We start from the raw sequence: 22,225 nt of genomic DNA, 5'->3' as shown, positions 1-22,225 counted from the left end.
TTCAGGTCCTAGCAACTCTTCATCTTATTCCACAAGCAACTCTTCATCTTATTCCACAAACTCTTCATCTTATTCCACATGCTTCCAACCTCTGCGACCTGCCTAAGACCAGAACAACTGAATATTAAAGCAGTCTGCACAAAGGAATGTGGGAAGTGTGAGTATGTTTGAGTCTGGATCTTTCCTGTAACAGTGGGAAAGTGATACATTATTCTGAGCTGTGACATTAACGAGGGTGATTAAGAACAGGTCTTTGATGTTAAAGTTCTTTTCCATATCGTCCTTTTAAATGAGAGTAAATATCATTCCTGCCCAATCAAGAATGGAGAAATGGTCTGAAAAATTGAGAGAGAGAGAGAGAGAGAAAGAGAGATGGGGGGAGGGAGGGAAGGGAAAGTAATGAAGGGGAGTGTTTCTATTTGACAAAATAGAAACAAAGAAACTTCTGTTTCAATTGTTTAAGTTATACTCTTAAAGTAAAAGTAATTTTTTACCTAATTTGCAAAAAATGTCAAACAAACCTGAAAGTCAACTTCTAGAAGGATGTCTTTGGCAGTTTCTTAATATGTGATATAAAATATAGTCCATTTTACAGGAAGAGGTATAAGGAGTTGGCTGGAAACAACAGACATTCATGAATTCAGCATAGCGGTAGGAGAGGAAGAGGAGGAAGAGGATGTTAGAGAAGTAAGTAGGAAAGTAAAAGCGAAAGGTGGAGATACTGAAAGGTAAAGATAAGAAAGTGTGAGAAGGTTTTTTTGGATACCCTCCAATCTCTGAAACATTATCTTTTACATATTTGAAAACTCCAAACTCAAATGGAAGCGAGATAAAGCCAATTAGACCCATTATGCCTGGAGGGAACTGTGGAACAAGGGTGGAAGGAGAGCTCATACACTCGAGTGTGCCTGAAACCCACTGTTAAGTGGAAAATGTGTGGCAAGAAATTCCTTGTATTTCAGTTGCAAATGCCTGCTTTAAGCAGGTGTCCTGCTTCCTTTTTCCTCCCCTAGTTTGAGAGCCAGTTACAAATGCATTCTGGTGATGCAGACCCAAAAATTACTAAACCCCATAACAGAACAAGGCTGCCTAGGAATCTGAACTTTGTTTACACAATTAGGAGACACTCACGAGCACATTCCGTAAATGACAAGGTTCCCGCAGCAAATTAACAAGAATAATTTTCCCATCTCAGGAGCTGTCAAGATGGGCCCTGTTGGCCAATTTATCTTACTCTAGCACATCTCTGGTGCTTGTCAATCAATATGTGAAACATTTGGTGCTGATTGCCATTTTTCTCTCCACTTCCTTTTGCCTCTTGTACCAGGCAATTTACTGCAAGTCAATCAAGGTCGAAACCGACCTTGTTTAAATAAAACACTGTTGAGCTTTTTTCACACCGACAATTTCAAAGACAGAATGAGCTGTATCTTTTACATTTACACTACCTTTTCGCCCCCCCATCGGTTCTCCTAAAATGCCACCCTTGAGTTGTAAGCCCTAACTAAAGCCACCTAGAGGCTGAGAAAACTATGTTGAGAAAGGGGTGAGATGTGTATTTCAGATACCTATCTGCACTATTCAAGATTTAGTCAGCCTGCAGAGATGTCTTACCCTGAAAGACACTCCTGAGAGTCTTGCTGACCCCTGTATGCCCTGATCCGAGGCAGTCAACAGCACAGACCACACACCCCCGATCATCAGAACTTGGAAACACAAAGCAAGCAATTTCAAGTGTTTGCCCTGGTGATCAGGTCCGAGAGTTGAGAGAGTCTTAAGAGATTTTGGGGATAGTTCCCAATGAATCGAACTTAAACCTTTATTATCATCATTATATGCATGGAGGAAGTAGCAAAGCCTATTGAAGTTCTTGAAAACAATCTGCTCACAGGTTTTGTTTTGAAAAGCTCGATTTTCCTGCAAACCATCTATAATATCTCTCCTTTTTTTTTTTCCTTTTCTGAATAAATCCAGCTCTGGTTGCTTAGTAAAATATAACTTTGCAACCCCACCCCTGCATATGTTAAGAATAAACATTGAAATGAGGCCTGGCTAAATTTGACTCTCAAAGAAAGAAAGAAATACAGTTAGACAAATATAGACCTTCCTGAAAATAGTAACATGCAGCTTAACTGCTAAAGTAGAGCTATGCTCTCAAAATGATTAATTAGAAATGAATGCTTAAGTGCCTACCATTATATAGAAGACGCAGTTCAGTGTTTTCAAAAGTGTGATTTCTCCCATTTAAACCTAAAAAAAAAAAAACAAAAAAACCCAAACAAAATATTCTTACATTCTCAGAGCAAGAACGATCCCTGTCCTTTTATGTCAAAGGCAGTTCCACCAGCGTTTACAGATCTCATGTTGGCACCTGGTCCTATTTTGTTTCATCATTACTCACAAGACACTATTGATGAAGTCACTCTTCCATCTGTCTGTCTTTTCTTGAGTGTCTATTACGCATCAGGCACCGTGGAGGACTCAATGGGGGGCAAAACCAAAGAACTCTCTGTTTCATGAAGCTCAGAGTCAGGTCAGGGTGTTAGACACTAATGAAGTCATCTCAAAAACAAAAGTACTATTACAAACTGAGATCAGCGCTGTGCAGGGCCACTGGATGGTAGCCTAAAGCAGGTTGGGAACTTAGGAATATCTTTGAGGATGTAAACCAGCTCAACTCTGATTGACCAGTTACCTGTCCTAGCCCAGGGCTGCTCAAAGTGTGGTCCATGAGTCCCAACTAATCAGTGTATGAGGAGAGAAGTACAGAGGTTGTGAGAAAATGGTCAGAAACTTTTATAGCAAGCTAACATTGCCACAACCAAGTACCTGATGAGTAGGGATGAGTCAGAGACCAGTTTGGGTGAGGTCAACCTCACATGGGAAGTCACATACGGAACAAGAAGCACACCAGTCCTGCGCAGAAAGACCATATTTAAAGGGCCCCTAAAGAATTGGAGAATAAAAGCCTCCTTCGCTACACACAGTTTGAGAACTTCTGATCTGAGGATGTAAACAATACTGTCCGCCCGTCTAACGTTCATTAAGCCAAACACTTGGCCTCATCTAGGACACAGGAGACAGCAATGCCCTTTTTGGTCAGAGAGGGCAAGGTGTCTGGGCTGCCGTTAGAGCAGTACCACTTAGAGCCGTAACTGTGAGAGAGATTCTAGGATGAAAGATGAATTTGGTCAGAAAGAACTCATGTTTCTACATTTCTTTTTGATATACAGCAAGCACTGTGAAAGTTAATTGCTGAGGAGAGCTGTTAGGTGCTGGGTTCATGTTCCATTGATCTGTCTGGAAAATTCACTGGACTGTACATTTATGATATGTATACCTTTCTGTGTGTGTGTGTGTATAAATGACACTTAAAATTTTTTAAATGTCACCATCAAAAAATACAAAGGCAAAGGAATTCCTTCAGATTAAAGGAAACAGAAAAGACATGAACACCATGCAAGGTGTGATCCTGAAATGAAAACACTGGCCCAGGGAAACAAGAGCTGAAACCGCACATTCAGGGCAACAGATGATATTTACACGTGGACCGAGGATTAGATCGTACCTCAATGCTAACTTTGTGTTTTTGCAACTGGACTGTGGTTATGTAAGAGAATGTCTTTGTTCTTAGGAAACACACACTGAAGTACTCAGGGGTAAACGAGCTTGAGGCAGAGGCATCTTACTCTTAATTGTTTCAGGAAAAAATAACGTGTGGGGGGGCTGGTGAGAGAGAGGCAGAGAAGGTGAGTGTCGCTGAGCAAGGCAGAGAGAAGTGGGGGAGAGAATGATCAAGCACATTACTGACGGGGCACACACACACAATCGGTGAGCCTGGTCAGGGGTGTACAAGGTGTTCTTTCCACTACTTCTGTAATTTCGAAAAACTGTACCAAAATAAAAAGTTACAAAAGTGAGGGTGACAATTTTAAAGTAAAAGTGAACTGGTTCTCGAAATGAATGACCAGCCCGAGTAGGTGGCACAGGTTGCTCCAACAAATTGGGTGTTTTGTGCAATGAAAAGTGATGTGGCAAGGTCTCTCTCAGCGTTCAGAGTCACTGGCACAATTACCCCTCAAATGGAGGTTGGGAAAACTTGACAGTTCCCTAGGCGGATGTGATTTTCAACACAGTCTGACACAGCCTGATAGACCAAACATCCTTTTTTTTGACATTAATTCACTTGTGATTTTTACTGCGAAGCTGAGTATCTTATCTGGAGGTGGTCCTTAATGGTGCATGGTATATTTTATTGATGTTTCTTTTATTCTGGTGTTTATCTTCCTCGTGATTATATCTGTTGTTACTCTCTGTCTCCTTCAAAATGCTATTCTCTTGTGAGACTAGGCACTGCTTGGAGGCTTAATGAGGCTTCTATATTGTTTGCTGATTTATCGGGTTCTCAGTTAGCATGGGGTGGAGAGAGGAAGGAGGCGAGAAGAGGTAGGGTGCTCTAGGATCAACAAAACAGTTTGAATCAAGTTCATTTTTTATGTGTGTAGAATCCTTCAGTTATGTGGAACCCGTCTGGGAGAAACACACTCATCTTTAATGCCTCCTATTCTTTCTCTCTCATAATTTTTGAAGTATCATTATGAGATCCATGCATCACGCTACACAGAATTCCAAATCTGTGTGTTAAGCTTGGCATAAAAGTTGAGGTCTCAAGTCTTCTGCCCTGAGCTCCCAGTTGAAGTTACACTTTTTCTTTCCCTACAGGCAGCCTTTGAGATTCAAAGGCTTACCTATTGTCCCTTTTAGCACTTCCTTAAGGGCAGGGCCTGTGCTGGCTGTGCCTTAAATAAGGACATTTTGTGAATTGCCTAAGTAATTCAATTTCTTTTCCAGCCTTGGAAAGTGTTCCCGTCATTGAAAAAAAAAAAAGTATTCTTTCTCTAAAAGAAACTAGAAACACTTCATGTGCTCGTTAAAATGAGGCCATCATCATGGAGGACATGGTATTACATTTACTTTACAGTTTGCTCTCAATTCTTTAAACATACTCATGCTCACATGTGAATAGGCACACACCCAGTCTTTCATTTCTAAAATAAAATTCTGTTAAAAAACATCTGTATCTCAGGGTCTCTCTAACCTCTGCATTTTTCTTTCCTAAAAGCTATGATGCCTTGGTGTTCAATGCTAACAAATGTTCTATGACAGGTTCACCGATTTAGTGCTCTGCACCCTTTTTAATTATGGATGTATGAAGGAAAATTTCACTGAGAAAAACAATAAATCACCAGTGAAATTATTTGTTAGTTGAATGAGCTGAATAAACAGTTGGCTGCAGGGCAAAGATTCGTTTGGCATCTTTAAAGTCATTCCATATTCTCCCTTTCAGTTTCTACACCAAAGCAGGACTGGGCCTGCAGGAATCAGCTGGGAACATAGCTGTCGATGCCTAAGCGAGGGAAACCTACACACTTGGTCCACAGATGTCTTGAATGTTAGATAAAATAATTTTTGTCAACTTCTATTAATAATGACAACCTATAGAAACAGTTGAGCATGTACTGTATACGCATGCCATTCCATTTAAACCTGACAACAACCCTATCTCCCTACACCCGCAACAACTTCTTGAAGCCAGAAAGAGGCAAACCCAGAATTCAAACCAGTTTCTGACTCTAGAACTTGAGCTCCGCAGCCATCAAGTGCCTACAAATTTCCTCAAAGGAAACCACGCTTGCTCCAAGAAGTCCTTGTATATTATTTAAGCTCTAAAAAAGACAGAGACCAAGTTAATGGTTGAACCGTGGTTACCTTAAATCTATACAACGCTCTTTAGGTGATGAAGAAAGCAGATTTTTTCCAGTTCCTCCTCTGAGAAAACCGAGTTTGAAACAAAGTATGCAAAGAATAGGCTGAGATAGGAAGCACAGAAAAATGTGCCATCCCTGGACTTCCTTCTGGAAGGTGAGAGAAGAGTAATAAGATTGTTAGTTTCAATTTGAAAGCATGGAATGTGTCAGGAATGATAACTAGCTATTGCTATTTTTATAATAAATGTCTCCCTCAGAGTCACAAGCAGACATTGAACACTGGAAGCTTCCGTGTAGGAATTAGTTTAGTGCCCTTCCTTGATGTCCCTGTTGAACTCATCCAAAAAGTTATGAAGAATCATGGCCACTTTGAACGCATTCATACAAATAGCACTGACAGTTTTTAAGCAAGGACAAATGTCTCAGCTTTGGACTTCCTCTCGCACCAGCAAATCGGCTGCCCGTAGGGCATCCCATAAATATCACAGCTGGGAACTTTGTTTGAAGGTACTTGAACGGACCCTGGAGCTCCCAACTTCGGAAACAGACTTGACTCTGGTAATCAGATATTCATGCTAGACTTGCCAGCTGTCTCTGAGGCTCCCCTTGTATCATTCAGCTGCAGATTCCTAGCTCGTATATTGACTAGCTATTGCTTTACGTCGGACACCACACACTTGTGTGGACACAACTGCTTTTGATTTCGTATTTCAGACTCATGGCTACCGTCTGTATTTCCGATGTGCATTTTCTAGCTGCCTTGATGTTACACCAGGTGCAGGTTCCAAAGGGCTTCACTGGGACGTTTCAAGGGGAACCAAGACAGGAATCCAGGGGCCCTGGAAGGTGGAAGACAGCCACACAGCTCCCTGGGGCAGTTTTGTTTTTGGTTTCATGAAAGAGGATCGAACCCTTCCTACCAATTACGAATGCAGAAAAATGTGATGGTGGGCAGAAAATAAGGCCCATTTTAGGCAGCACCATGACCAGTTGTGTGTTCTGGTCTACAGTGTGTTGCTTTTTGGCACTAACTACCCGGTGGCTTTGAGGCAGAGCCGTCTCCAGAGACTGACAAAAGCATCAAGAATGTCCAGTCTCAACTGTGCCGGTAAGATTAAGATACACACCTCGACAGAAAAACGGGCAAGGTGGAGGTGAACACGGACAGCTCAGGGGCACACCCAGGCGGCTGTTTGTAACGAGATGAAAGCATGTTTGACCTTGCTATTGATCGAACAAATGCAACTTGAAGAAATGATGGGATGTATTTTTTTAAGTTAGCAACTGGACCCGGATTTTAGTAAATGTACTAACTAATGCTGGGAAAAGTCTGAGCAATTCAGCACCTCACATAGCGACAGGAGAGTATATCCCGAGATACAACTTTTTTGGAGAGTGATTCCACAGTATGTTCGCAACCTTGAATCACTCAACTTCCAGGACATTCTCCTGAGGTGGTTATCAGAGATGGACTTGAAATGGGAGTGGTGGCTCACTCTATCCCTTTTTCTGTGACGGCAAAAACTGAGAAATTCAATGTCCAACAGGAGTGGCATGCATAAATAACCAACGGAGAATCCATATGTCCCATCACAGGCAGTCTTCAAAACAGTATTTTAGAAGAATATTGAGTCATCTGAGAAAATGTAAACACTATGATACGTATCGATGGACTTATACAAAAAATACTATATATTATTAGTAGGACTATAGCCCATTTTCTTCTTTATATTTTTCTCTTCCTACCTTTCTGAATTTACTTACACTTAAAAAGTGAACGCAAGGTGCTTTTGTAGTGTGTGTGTGTGTGTGTGTGTGTGTGAGTGAGTGATTATACATATATCAAGATACATACGTATCTTTACTGGGAATCCTGCCCTTCTCTGATGTCACTGAGTTAATTATACCCACCCACAAATCCTATAGGAAATGGACATGATAGGACATGGTCTGCTTTACCAGAATGTTCACACTTCTCGCGGTACAACAGATAAGGCACTGTGATGAAGGTCCTGGTTAAAATTCTTCAAAGTGTGACACTCTTCCTTTTTTTGGTGAGGCAGCTTCAAAACAGAGTGGGCCAACTCAATGATACAGAAATCTGAAAATGTGTCATCCCACAGCTGGGTGGGTCCTTCAAAAGCTGTCACCTTTGTCACAGTGGCTGCCACCTCAATTTGAGAGTCCACGAACTCCTCATGGTGTCATCAAGCGGTCTTCGATGTCTTCACCGTGAATTCTCAGGGGGTCGGGCCTGGTCTGAAACCCTTTGGTGAATGGGACTGTTTGTTAACTCCAATAGACAATTATGAAGGGCAATTAAAAATTCAAATTATGTTAATAGGCCAGAGAAAAATGACTGTTTGCAGAAATCAGTGGCAATTACCAGACATAATGGTTCTCAATTAGGCTGGAGGGGATTTTCAGTCATTCATAATTCACTATCTTAAATGTATCATAAAAAAGTAATTGTTACTTGTTAATAAAACTTACTTAAAAACAACGCGGCTATCTTGGGTAGAAAGTAACTCTTCTCTCTTCCTCCTCAGTTTTTAAAAAGGTAGAGTCTTAATTTTAAAAGGTAGTGCAGGCTGGTGTGAAACAGAATCAAACAATGCAAATGGGTTTAAAAGAAAAAAGCCGTTTCTGGCCCTCTCTACTTGCACTTTCCCAGGGGAAACCATTGTTTTATCAATTCAGTGAATATTCTTCCTCCCAACCACCTCCGTGCTCCCATTAAAAAGACGGGAGGGGGGGGCTGGGGAGACTGTCCAAGGAATATGTTGTATTGATATTTTTAGTCAATTAAAGGTGAAAACATAAAAACATTATCTTGCTGCTTCTGTCATGTTTGTTTTTCTTCCAAGGTTTTTGATTTTTTTTATTTTTATATTCATATGCAGCTCCCATTACCCCTAGGAATATAGTCAGCATTCATGCATGTCCTTACAATTCTATTCTGAGGCAATGCAGTTTGCTGTATAAATTGTACTGCGCGTGGGATGTGATTCAAGGACTCTGACCAGTTGGTTCCAAGCTTTATTTCTGGTGCTTCGGGGAGAACCAAAAAGGGCTACAAGAAGCAAGAGACAAGGAGAAAGGAGTATGAGAAGGACTCTTAAATAACTGAAGGATTAAAAGAATGGATTTTTCTCTTGCTGAGTGCCATCTGATGATGTCTCTTTTGTCTACTGTTACGGATCACGTTGAAAAAATGACAGTTGTGTTCTCAATTTTCTTGCCCAATCAAAATCTATCAAAACTTACTACAACTTTAAGTCCCGAATTATAGGTCTGCATCCAACGGAAAGACTGCAGCAAAGACAAGAATGAGCTCTTTCTGTCCCCAAGCAATGATATTCTCACTTTGCTGAGACTCAGTTCAGCAGTATCGCCAGAAACTTCTCTAAAGGGACACTCTAGGCTACTCCGCATAGACCCGACCTTACTTAATTTTCGCCGTCACCCCACGAAGTGGGCATTTTTCTATTCCCATGTTACAATGGAGGGTACTGAGCATTCAGAGAGGGTCCATACCATTCTCAGAGTGACACTGAGGTAGTGACAGTGCTGACAGTTGAACCCAGATACTTCCTAGTCCAAAGTTGACACACATTCCCCTCCAACGCACAGTCTGTCTGTTGAAGTCGTACAGACACGCACAACTGTGAGATGTCATAGTCTATGACATCGCAACTTATCACTGCTCTATATTTGTCTTTCTTCTGGGAAAGGATGCTGCCCCACTACCGTGACCAGTGAACAGCTTAGGGGTATTTAAGAGCACGGAGTCCACGACACTTACACACATTTTGTACATTTTTTCAAAAGTATTTGGAGCAATGATGACCGCAGGAGTTTGTTTTGAAAATAGTTATCAGTAAAGGAAGAAAGTATCTACAGTCTGTCCTTCTCAGACTCGTGTCTTCAAAGTGGGTTTACTCTCAACGGGAGCAGAAAATTCTCCATAAAAGAGTACTTAGTGTATGCTGCTTGTAACGAGATACACATGGCTGGCTTCTTGCTGTCATTCACACCATAGTTCAAGTTTCCCTTCTCAGAAACGTTTTCCCTTCCAGCATCTCTGGAGTAGGGGATGTAAAGTACCTGGTACTCTCTCATACACACCCCTATTTCATGGTTTTTCAAACATGACTCACACTGATGTTTTGCTGATTTACCTATTCGTGCCTGCCTCTGCTTCCTGGGATGTCAGCTCCATGAGAGCAAGGTCCTCGTCTGACGTGTTTACCACCATATCCCCAACCCTAACTCTGTGCCACGCCTATAAATATTTGCTGATGAATGAAGAGATGTTTATAAAATTAAGCATTGGTTCGCATGAACGGTCAGGTAGGTATGGGCTTCTAGGAAAGGACTTGGATCTGTAAGAGTCCTAGGAAGTAAGGGCAATCAGGTCCTAAGTAAAAATAGCACCTGGAGTTGGTGGCTGTCCTATAGACGGAACAACCGACATCATCACAGGGATTTAGAAAGGAAGGGGAAACCACGAGGTTTCTTTACTCTGCCCCTTACTGAGGCTGACTAGAGATCTCAGCAGCTCAAAGCGGCAGAAAGGAAGTCGCAACATTTCTTCAGTTGGTGCTAGACTGTTCGCCCACATGGATGGTACGTTTTTCAGTGGGATTGCAGCTCTGTTGTCTGGAGGAGAGTGCTTTTCTCTTCAGTAGTAACGTTTCATGCTGCCAACTCAAGGCTGCTGATTAGGTAAAAGAGTATGTTAATATTCAGGTCAATCGATCAATAGGAGATGAGCTTTGGAAGTACCACGGTGACTTTTATTTTTTCACTAGAATCCGTTGAAGGGTGGGTTCTGACTGCCAACACTCCACTCTTCGGGACTGATCTAGTTAACACTTTGTGTGTGCTTCTGCTTTCGAAGTTGCCACCGTGGAAGGATACTCTTCTGGCCGAGTCTGACGTCCTTTGACCGTTTGATTCTAGCATTTGAATTTCTTTCCTTTCCTTGTATGAACGCTTTGGACCTGATTTACAAGGTAAAAGTGATTGATTCTATTTTTAAATTTTAAAAAAGTTTACATGATATTTGCAGATTTTAAAATAAAACACAATGTTCAAATGCCTAAGAAAGTAACATATGCTTAATGACCTTTACAAATAAAGAATGTATAAAGAGGAACAATGTCTTCTTTCTCCTCTTCTCCACCCTTGTGCTTCATCTCCCGCTCCTAGTACACCCACTCTCGAGCTAGAACAACTCTGGTTATGTGTCCAGTGGAACACTGATCAAAGCTTAACAGTTGCCTCTGCAGAGATAAAAAGCTCTGATTTGAAGCATTTGCTGATTTCTGTGGAGTAAATATTCTCACCATCTACAATTTCAGGCTAAGTTTATGATGGAATTGGGCAAGGGTGTTGTACGATCAGTTCTACCAGGCGGTGCAAGTTGTCTCTCGTACACCACTGTGTGTTCCCTTCAAATTATCTGTTTCTCCTCCTCCCTCCCTCCTTTCCTTCTTTGCTCCTCCCTTCCATCCTTGCATCTACACTTGTACATAAACAGACATATGTGAATCAGTGTCGTACGTGAACACTGCACATTTTGTTCCGCAACTTTCGCTTTTTCACACGGTATACTGCGGCTCTGCATTTTGAAAATCTCTTGCCACACTCCTTGTCACTGGAAACACCCTCTGCTAGCTCCAGAGCAAAGCTGAGAATCCCTGGGTCTACACAGACCTGGGAGCATGCAGGTGTGCCCACACACTCGCTGTAGCCTATCTATTGTAAAAGGGAGTAATTCATCATTGGGCAGGAGGTTCTGCTTAGATGGTTTATTGTCCTGACCTCATTAAAAGCATGTAATCCACGCAGTGCCGTAAATCTATGCCTCTAAATACTTTCCTCTTTAAATTTTTAATACTGCACACATGAAGGGAAAGGTTAAAGCCAATTAAAAGAGATACAAATACCATTATTACTGCCCTGACAAACAGTTAGTTATTGAATTTGGTCGTTTCAGTTTAGAAAGCCATTATTTTTGTTCCTGAATGAATTAGTAATCAAGCTGTTTATTGACTTGTCTCATCTCCGAGATGCTAAATATTTTTTTGGTCCATTCTCTCTCTCAATTGGCATCATTCCTACACACATAAAAATTACAGGCAACTTAAGGTCTAAGTGCAAACAATAACTGCACAGCTGCATGTGGAAACCCACATATGGACAGAGCCAGCATTTGCACTGTGGTCCAGAAAGGAGAGAGCCTCTCAATTCATTCTTATGCAGCAAACAGTTGTTATCGTCATTGCTGTTGTTTCCCTCCCATTAAAGCTATTACAGGATCCTGACAAATACTAAAAGCATTTAGAGCTGAAAGAATGCTGGGAAAATTGCTGTAAAAGGATTGACAAATGATGATCTTTCTGTCCGCAAGGTTCCTATTTCCTGTGCAAAATGGACCAAAAGAATAAAGAAAAAGAGACAGAATCATTAATGTAGGAACTTGGTCTTGTTTTCCAACATGAATTCATATTTTCCATTGCATTTAGCCAAAAACGTAACTGTTTATGACAAGGCTGTAGCACTGTTGCTGTTTCAGGCTGTCTGGGGTGCCCCCTTCTCTCCCAATGCTCTTTTCACTCCCCCGGGAACATACTTTTAGGTTCTACAGGATCTAAGATGACCTAAGGATATGCAAGAGCGTATCTGAAATTGGACCAACTGTCCAGCCACAGGTCCAGTGGATCTTGTGAGAAACAACGCTGTTTGGCGTTGGCTTCAGAATAAAGGTACACCCGCAGACTCACACCCATCAGAATTTATACAACTCATAATTCATATAAATAGCCTATCATTTTTCTTGGTATCCTGCTGTTCCTACCTTTAAGAAGTCAAAGTCAGGTATACTTAAAAAAAAAGGCGGGGGGGAAGAAAAGAGGAAAGCTTTCAAAATGTCACGGAGCTCAAATTTCAAAGGAAAGCACGAAACACACATGTTCATAAGGAAAATCACAACATCGAGAGAGAGAGAGAGAGAGAAAAGTGAAATATTTTCCAATTAGGAGGATGAAAACTTAAACCTGAAAAGGAGGGTTTTCTGTATTATCTTGGCCCTGGAAGGGCTAGAAGAGCACGCTCAAAGTGTGTCCCCTGGACCGGCAGCAACACTGCTTCCCGAGGACTTGTTAGAAATGCGACCTGGAGGACCTACCCCCGACACGCGGAAGTAGAAACTTGGGTTGGGGCCCAACAATGTGTTCTAACAAGCCCTCTGGAGGATTCTGTCACCCCGTGAAGTTTGAGAATCTTTGTTCTACAAAATATACCTTCTTTAGCTGGTTCTCTTCATTCTGTCCTTGTAGCCGGTCATAACCTTTGAAACAGGTGCTGACCGCCCCGTCCTTTGTTTGCATACTACACCACACACGGTGACAAACGACACTGATTTGTTTACATATCCTGCTCTCCTCTCAGACTGTAAGCTGCTTGAGGCCGCAGGCTTTATCTGATTCACCTCTTTATTCTCAAGGTCCAGCCAGGGGTTTGGACTAAACCAAGTGCAAAGCAGGTGTTTAGGAAACTAACTATAAGATAAAATGGCTAGATAAGCCCCATGAATGAAAAAGAAACATTTCGAAGTACACAAATCCATTAAAGGTCTTAGTTCTAACTTAGGAAGACCCTGCCTACATAAAAACGAATTCTTTCTTTAAAAAAAGAAAGAAAAAGAAAAAAAATGGTCAAAGGAACATTCTTAAGCAACTTCTAATGGGTTCACTGTTTATTCCCTTGGGAAAAGCAAGAAATAATTGAACACACCTCACACTAATAGCCTCTTATAAAGTGTGTTGACAATCCAGTTGGTCTGAATATTCCCATGAGGGTTTCACATTCAGACAGGACCCATCTGCCCATTTGATGACAGACATTCTCAAACTGAAAATAATCTGAATACAGGCTATAATAAAACCACAAGAACTGCCAGTTACAGCCCAATGGGTTAAGGATGTCAAACCCCTTGGAATTTCTTCCCTCAATGTGTCGGAGGGTCAAGGGCAGTTCTTGGAAAGAGGAGATATCCTGAAACCATTCCAACTGCCTTTTCCACGAAGAGTTCAAAGACTAGAGGTGCAGTCCCTGGTCCTTTTAGACGTCAGTGACACTCTGGAGATGTCCTGTTTAGCCTTTATTTTCTACCGTGGGATTTATCATGGCATTACATCTAAGCTGGGGAAGGTCTACTTTACACACACTTTCTATACCCGCCTTTCTGTGTCTCTGACATCAGATCATTTGGGTTCTAATCCAGGATCTAATACTTTCCGGCTTCTTTAGCTTTTTAAGCCTCGGTTTCCTTACTGTAAAACTGGAACAGTAGTAATACCCGAGGATTAAGTAAAAAATACACACACACACACACAAGTATATATGCATATATGTATGTGTGTATATATGAATATATGTGTGTATATATGTATATATGAATATATGTGTGTATATATGTATATATGAATATATGTGTGTATATATGTATATATGAATATATGTGTGTATATATGTATATATGAATATATGTGTGTATATATGTATATATGAATATATGTGTGTATATATGTATATAAACACACACATACCTTTATATAAAGGTAGCCAGGTGTCTGACATACAGTAAGAGTTTTATACTACTATTATACTTAACTAATATTATATGCTACCAGGGCTTCTTAAACCAGAATTCATGGGCCTGCAGAGATTCATGAAATGGGCAAAAGAATGTCCATAAGCTCCCTGAAATAATCTGCAAAATGTTTCACGTTTGTATATATTCATTTTCTCTGGGCATACAGCCCAAAACTTTAATCAGATTCTCAATGTGGCCCATGGCTCATAGGTGGTAAAGAACCATGGCGTTGAGGCTTTTAGTAGTCAGAGTGTGTCCTCGATAAGCTGGCAAACCAGGAAAATGAGGCACTTTCTCTAAGGCTGGTGTCTCACTCTGGGCAAGATGTGTGGCTCTGGGACCTCCATTTTTAATTCCACACAACGTGTGTTTGTTTATTTTCCTTCTTCCACCTCGTAACAGGAAATAGCTTTTCAAATGCGTTCCACCAGGAGGATATTCAGACAGTTAATTTTCACCTCCAACACCCCCAAGATTTAAGAAAATACGAGAGCTTCAATCTACTGCTCCCCAACTGCCAAGCACAATGTTCTTAGTAGCAGCAAAAGTCAGTCTGAAAAAGCTTCTCTGTTTCTGATGGGTGTCTCTTGATGCTGTCAGCCTGGGTGACTGTATGAGCAAGGCAGAAGGGCCCAAACAGTGCTGGGCCACGTGCAAGAGCACCGGGGTTTGCTCTTGAACACTGTCCTGACCAGCCCCCTACTTGGACATGTGGCTTCTCCTCCAAGCTTCTCTGATTCTTTACCTGTCAGACAGGAGTTACACTGGATCATCATTTCTAATCTTTTATGTACAAAGGCCCAGATTTAATATAGAAATGATTACGCTGGGATGTCATTTTTTTCATCAATTGACTTAAAAATAATCACAAAAAGAGCCCTTCCTTTTAAAAAAATTTGAAAACAATATTTTTCATCTGTCAGATAGATGAAAAATATAGTTGATTCTAGAGACAGATAGCCAATGGTGAGCACCTGAGCTCAAGGACCCATTAAATAAGTATCTCTTCAGTATTTATGGAATGGTAGTTACTTTATTACAGGGATATAGCATCAAACAAAACAGCTGCTACCTTCACGGACATGCGAGTAGTGCCAGAGAAGGAAAAAGACAACTAAAAATACACGCGCATAGAATGGTTTTAAACTGTGCTAGTGCTTTCTGCAAAGGGTTACCTGGGTCATGAAAGAGAAAAAGGGGATGGGGTGATTTTAGATAAAGGTGACAGGGTCAGCACCTGAGCTGAGATCTGAGGGACAGTGGTAGCTGACCTTCCAAAATGGCAGAACTTTGTGTTGAAGAGAAGATCTCAGGTTAGCAGGCCTTAGCTCGAGGAAGACACTTAACCTCTCTCTGACTCATTTCTCCATCTGTAAAATGGGATGATACGGGAACATAGCCCATTAGGCTGTTGCAAGGATCAAAATAGCTAGTAATTACAATTTGTTTAGGACAAAACCTGGCAACGTATCAGCGGATTGCTGCAAAATAACTATCACGAAGAGAGAGGTAAAAGCATGTGCCAAGGCCCCGAGGTGGGCAGGAGCTGGGTACCTTTGAGCAACTGAAAGGAGGGTGTTGCTCTTGTGTGGAGCGTGAGAAGGTGGTAGAAACTGAAGCTGGAGAAGCCGCAGGGAAGGGGGAAGTTAAATCCCAAGTTCAATGGGAAGAGAGTGGAGAGTTCTGCCATGTCCCCAGAAGACCCCTCAAGTTCATTCTCCAAAGCCAGAAAATTATTGTCTCTGATTTGTTTTTTGTACAGCAGATGATTCCATAATATAACCCCTCAAAGGGAACCTTTTCTTTAGGTAAGAAGTTTTAAATAAAGAACCCCTGTTTCATTCATGCTCATTAAACTATTCCCCCCCCACTTCGATCCCTGCAATAATAAATATAATTTAATGACTTTGGTTCCTTGAGCTGCAGGTGTTGGAATATTGTATTTATTAACATATTTTAAGCCCTTTAAAAAGACTGCATTAATTCCTATGATAATTTAGTACCCATAATACATCTGTTCTGAATAGATGTTAATCACCACAGAATGACTGATTTGCCCATGTATGAGCTAAGCCATGCTCTAACTAGTAGCTAGGAACTTTAAAATTCAATATTGTTACTGAAACTGTTGATTAAAATTTAGTTGCAATAATTGTTGAGGACTCAAACCAAGACTGAACAATTGGATTCTCTGCCACTGAAGATGAATGAGATATTTCTGAATGTTTGTGTTTCCCATAAACTCTACTTGCGGAAAAAAAAAAAAAGTTCAGCTAATTCCAGTTATTCTGAATCACCTTGGGTTTGTTAGTACTCTGGTTAAAATAGCAGCAGGGAGGACATTACTACAGAGAAGTAAACCTAACCCCAAAGCCAGGCTGGAGGGAGGCAGCAAGACTGCCCCCTTCTGCTTTGAAGATGGAAGAGGAGGGTCAGTAATTTTGTTTGTTTGTTTGTTTGTTTGTTTGGTTTTTTAGACAGAGTGAGAGAGAGAAGAAGAGCACAAGCAGGGGGAGCAGCCGGCAGAGGGAGAGGGAGAAGCAGGCTCTCCGCTGAGCAGAGAGCCCGGGATCAGGACCTGAGCTGAAGGCAGACGCTTAACTGACTGAGCCACCAGGAGGCCCAGGACGGTCAGTAATTGTGTGCCAGTTTCCACCCGGTGGGGTGAGGCAGGCTCTGGGCTGTGCCACAGTCCCAGTACCCTATCAACTTAAACTGAAATGATTTTGGAAACAGAAGGAAAAGTCCGATTATGAAATTTGGACCAATGAAATGAAATGATAAAATTGAGTACAAAGTAAGGAACAATGGCAAGTGCCAGGTTCTGAGATAAGGACCCTCGCATGAATTATCGAATCACACAACTACCCTCTCAGGGAGGTACCATGATTAGCCTCATTTTACCTGGAGCTCAGAGAACTTAAGTAACTTCTCAGAGTCACACAGCTAGTAAATGGCAGGGCACCCAGGTCTGTGCTCCCACCTTTTGGCCACATTGCCTCTATCATTGATCCATCAGTCATTTAACCAATCGTCCGTGTAGGAAGGACATTGAAACTCATCATGAAATACATAATACAGTATTATGCATCAGAAAAACTCTTATTTAAAACCAACACCTAACAACTTTTCCCTTCCGGTTTGGAGGTTGGTGATGGGAAATAGTATCATTCCCATCTGTAGGGAAATCCATCTCTAGACGATTATCTTCCTTCAGCAGAGGGAAAGGCTAAGCACAGAAGACTGGCTTCTGCCCGCCAGCGTCCAGACAAAGCCCTGGCTTTGGGGACCGAGGTGGAGCAGTGCCGAGCTGCCCTGCATAAACCCAGTGGGACAAACGCTTGCATTTCTGGCCAGTGGGGAGAGAAGCAGCGGGGAACTTTGCCTGGAGCTGGGGCCTCAGGTGGATAGATCTTTCTGGACGTGGCTTCCTTGAACAGCAGAGGCTGGGTAAGAAATGAGGAGGCCATCCGATACTTCATTTCAAGTTCTCTTTACCTCTGCCATGCCAAACTCTCCCTTTTTCGCAAACTCTCAGTGAAGTCTGCTCGGCACCAAGGTTTTGGGGGGATGATGTTGTTTGCTGGTTTGTGATTCCATGTCTGCACCTAAGAAGGGAAAGGGGCGAGTCCCACGACAAGCTCAGTGTGAGAAAGGAACGGCCCAGGGTTCGGTGGGCTGAGGACCATCAGAACTTGGTTCTTCGGAGCAGCACCCAGAAGTTAAGGTGAGTCTAAGGACAGAAGCCCACAAACCGCACAGAAGTCGGGAACAGGGGTGTGAGCTGATATCTCGGCCACAATTTTTTTTTTTTTTTTTTTTTTTTTGGTCATCGTTAACATTATTCCCACAGAGTTGAGAAGTATTAGCATCCACTCTTCAGACAGATAAATGAGGACAGTGAGAGCTCAGTCACTTCAGCAATTGGTAAAGGCCCAGCACTCTGACTCAAAAGCTGTCGGACAGCCCTGGCTGATCCCCATTTCCTGTTGCCAGCCTGGTGCTTAACTAAGTCCCAGGGAGCACTGACAGTTCTGGGAGGCAGAGCCTGTGGGAAGCGGGTGGGGTCCTTCTGGACCGGTCTCTCCTGGGATTGAGTCCTGGGTTGTGCTGCCGACCAACAGCCACGGGCAGCAGCAGCCCTTGCCGGCCTGGGGCCAGGTGAGGGGCAGCAGTGGCAGAATCCTGAAGGTCTAGGAGACTGTCGGCAGCCTCCCTTCCACCATCCCAAGTAAACACTAAGTGGGGGGCCCCGTTCTCAAAAGATATGCCCGCGGAACCCCCTAGGGCTTTCTAAAAGCAGTGGAAACATCTCTGCTGTTACCATAGGGTAGACAGTTAAACTACTGGTGAGAAGATTAAAAAATTAAAAATAAGGAAAAAAGACCCCACACCATGTACTACATTGGCCAAGCAAAAATGCACTCGTTAGCCGTGACGGAGTAATCGCCTGGGTCTTTATCTACGGAGTCGGCGCTTCAGCCTGCGTTTGTTTCCCCCTCCAGAAGCTTTGACTCTACGAAGGAATCCAAACAGTCCCACCGTCATATAAACACACACACGCACACATATAAATAGAAGTCCAGATGAAAACAAACGTATGTTTTTAATACCTATTCTGAAAGCAGATTTTCAAGCGGGGGCACTTGAAAATGGCAAAATTTGGGGGAAGATTTCTCTCCAAAGACAGTTTATGTTGTGTAAAAGCTCCTCTAAAATCTTTTCAGATTTAAAGCAAGTTAGCCAGAGGATGAAATCCCTTTACAGGGACCTGCTGTCCATTTGCAAAGGTTGCAAGCTAGCAGCCCCCAGGCTCCATCTGGGACCTTCACATTTAATTGTTTGGTGCACACAGTGGCGGCCAGCACAGGTTTTCTCGAAGTCAAATTAGACATGGAAATTGGAGCTCTCACATAAACCCGTGTGCTGTTTTTTTTTTTTTTTTTTTTTTTAAATGCCTGGCCCTTGCCGTCTGCACAGCCATGAACTGCCCGGCTGCCGGAGACCTCCCATAGGATGGTGCAGACCGGTGGTGTGGAAAGCCATTCACTGTGAGGGCTGTGCTAATCATTCTAGTACAATCCTTTGCCTTCCTTGTGTACTAACATTACTGGACTTGGCACCTGAAGCCAACCATTTCTGGGCCCAGAAGGCTCTGGCCACTGTGTTCCAGGGAAAACTTCCAGGCTCCTCTCTTGACCAAGAGCCACTGCAAGACCTTTCCTGACCTGCTGTCTGGAGACTAGCTGCCCTTTCCTCCGCACCCACCTGGTACCTGCAGCCACGCAAAGGCTCTCCCTCCTCAGTCCCCACAGCACCTAAGACTATGCTTTATACATTTTTGTTCGCACAACAGCCCCATTAGATAGGCTCTCCTTCAAGACGGAAATCATGTCTCATTTGTTTTTACTTCCAGGGCCTGTCAGAGTCCCGGGCACATAGAGGGGCTCAAAAGAGGCCTCTTGAAGTTAAGAGAGCTGGCCATCACCCTCTACCCCATTGGGGGCACACGCAGGTCGGGATGGTGCTTAGAGAGGGTCACAGAGGCAGCAGCCAGCATGGCGGGCAGTTGAATGAGCCTCTGGGCTATAGGGACAGCACATGGGGAGAGCTTTGCTCAGACCTCCTCAGCTGGGGGGGGAGGGGTGGGGATCAGAAGCCAAGGGGCGCCCTCCCATCCCAGGGCAGTTCAAGGTAAGCTCGATCCCACCGTGTTGGGTCTCAGCCCCAGACCCAAAGGCCCAGAGTCTGGAGGCAGTCCCAGGGAGTGGGTAATGAATAGGAGCCCCAACCAGGGGGTTTCCCTACTCTCCCTCGCCCTGCCCCAAAGGAAATAGGGCTTTCTACAAGTCCCGGCCACTCTTTCGCACCCACCCCCCCATTCCAAAATGCAACCTACAAGAGAGTTAAAAAATATTCAACTAAATAAAGTATTGGCTGCTACTTAGGATGGAGTTAAAACAATTTTTTTAAAGGTTAAAAAAGCTACTTGCTCTTCAGGTCAGTAACTGTCATAACGATTTTTCTCTTGCCACATGCTCCTCTGAACTGCATTAATGTGACATCTCTCTCTGAAGCATCTGGTCTCAGCCACTTCAAGGCACACAAGGAAGCTGCACATTCAGACTGAGTGTATAATAACACGAGAGGTATTTGCACTCTTGCCATCGCAAAACAAAATACTACGTTGTGCTTCATACAGCATCCAGAGATGGTGCAGGAGAGAGTTCAAATGCATGGAGGCAGAATGTGGGGAGCTTTTGTTTGCCTGTGCAGTGTGTGTGTGTGTGTGTGTGTGTGTAAATGCATATGTGTGCACATATACATACACGTTTTATGAATTGGTAATCACCTGCATTGCTCAAACATCAAGTCTTGTTTTCTGTCAGAAAGAGCTAAACATTTTAAGCATCAGATGCAAACAGAGTCCCCCCGACCTGCAAAATATGGACAGAGAGGTCGGGCGTATCTATATTTCAGCACTTTGAAATACAAAAAGGGAAATTGTCCATCACAAGCCAAAGGCAAAGCAGCACTATCAACCTGCAACCACATTTTCCAGAGAAGACACCTGGCCAGCAACACAGACTTCCTCTCCTCATTGGTAACAATCGTTGTCAAACTGATAGATTTACTTGAATTTTTCCAAAGATCTCACCCCACTTTCTTGAATAGTTATTAAAAAATCTAAACGGGTTTAATAAAGTTGACCACCCAACACAGGGTTCCAACATCTATTTTTTTCCTTGTCCTGAAGATCCTTGTGCTTATTTTGTCAGAAACACAAAAAGTAGAAATGCAATTCCATTTGTGCTGATGCTAAATGTTAATAGATTTGCCTAAATGCCTGCTAATAGTCCCCCTAAAATTAGCTAGACTAGTAGTGCATGCCTAATGTGGTGTTGTTTTTGTTGTTTTACTTGCTTTTTTGCTTCTCCTGCTTTTATCAGAGAGAAGAAAAAAAGACCCCTAGAAAAAAGTATAGGTCCTCAGCTGTGAAACATTTCCAGTGTCACATGTGAATTCTGCAGAAAGAACATATATCCCGAAACTATCCCACATTTCTGACATTCTGTCATGAAGGTGACAAATCCTAGTGCTCTAATGTTTCATTAAATTAAACATGAAATGTTTAATGTTTTGTTAAATTAAACATGAAGCCGTGACTTTGCACCCGAGAACCACAGCCTTCTATCAATTCCTCACATTCCTTCAGGTCACTTCTTAGGTTATAAAAACTGACTTTTGTTTATTAGAAGTACTGTATTTCTCTCTGCAGTTAAAATGTACTTTCTTCTAATGCACTTATAAATAAAAACCAACAAGCAACCAGTTTGGGGGAGGCACTTAAAGTATTTCTCAACTCAGGCTTACAGAGAACAGCTTACAGACAACCCCTTAGCTAAATCTCTACTACAACTTTTTCTCGCATATTCGCAACCATGACTGAGAAGATTCCCGAGAGCCGAGGTATTAACACTTTTCATCGGGTCTCAAGCCCATTTCACAGATGGGCATGCTATTGCCTGAAGAATGGAAGGATTGCTAGAAAACTGTTGAGATAGACCTTTCAGACTAAAGACATCTCAATCCTCTTTCCCTTACGCATGAGGACAGAAACTGGCAGGGAAAACAAGAGAGAACTGCTCTGATCTGGGAAAGAAAGCATTTGCATCAGCAGAGAGAAGGATGTGGGGCTCTAGTGAGTAGTGAACCCACATTTTGATGGAACCCTATAAAGTAGCAGCTAAACGTGATCTGGGCACTGCTGGGAGACGATGGAATGAGGAGG

General features: G+C 42.5%; 1 protein-coding gene across 12 annotated transcripts in view; it reads right to left on the bottom strand.

Annotated features, from left to right (window-relative positions):
• The window catches only part of TENM2 (teneurin transmembrane protein 2), a 523,183-nt gene that overhangs the window by 387,986 nt on the left and 112,972 nt on the right, over positions 1–22,225 (bottom strand). The window lies entirely within an intron of this gene.

The sequence above is a fragment of the Ursus arctos genome, unplaced genomic scaffold, assembly GCF_023065955.2.
Source record: "Ursus arctos isolate Adak ecotype North America unplaced genomic scaffold, UrsArc2.0 scaffold_15, whole genome shotgun sequence".
In the NCBI taxonomy this organism is placed as follows: Eukaryota; Metazoa; Chordata; class Mammalia; order Carnivora; family Ursidae; genus Ursus; species Ursus arctos.
This window is presented reverse-complemented; position numbering and strand designations above follow the sequence as displayed.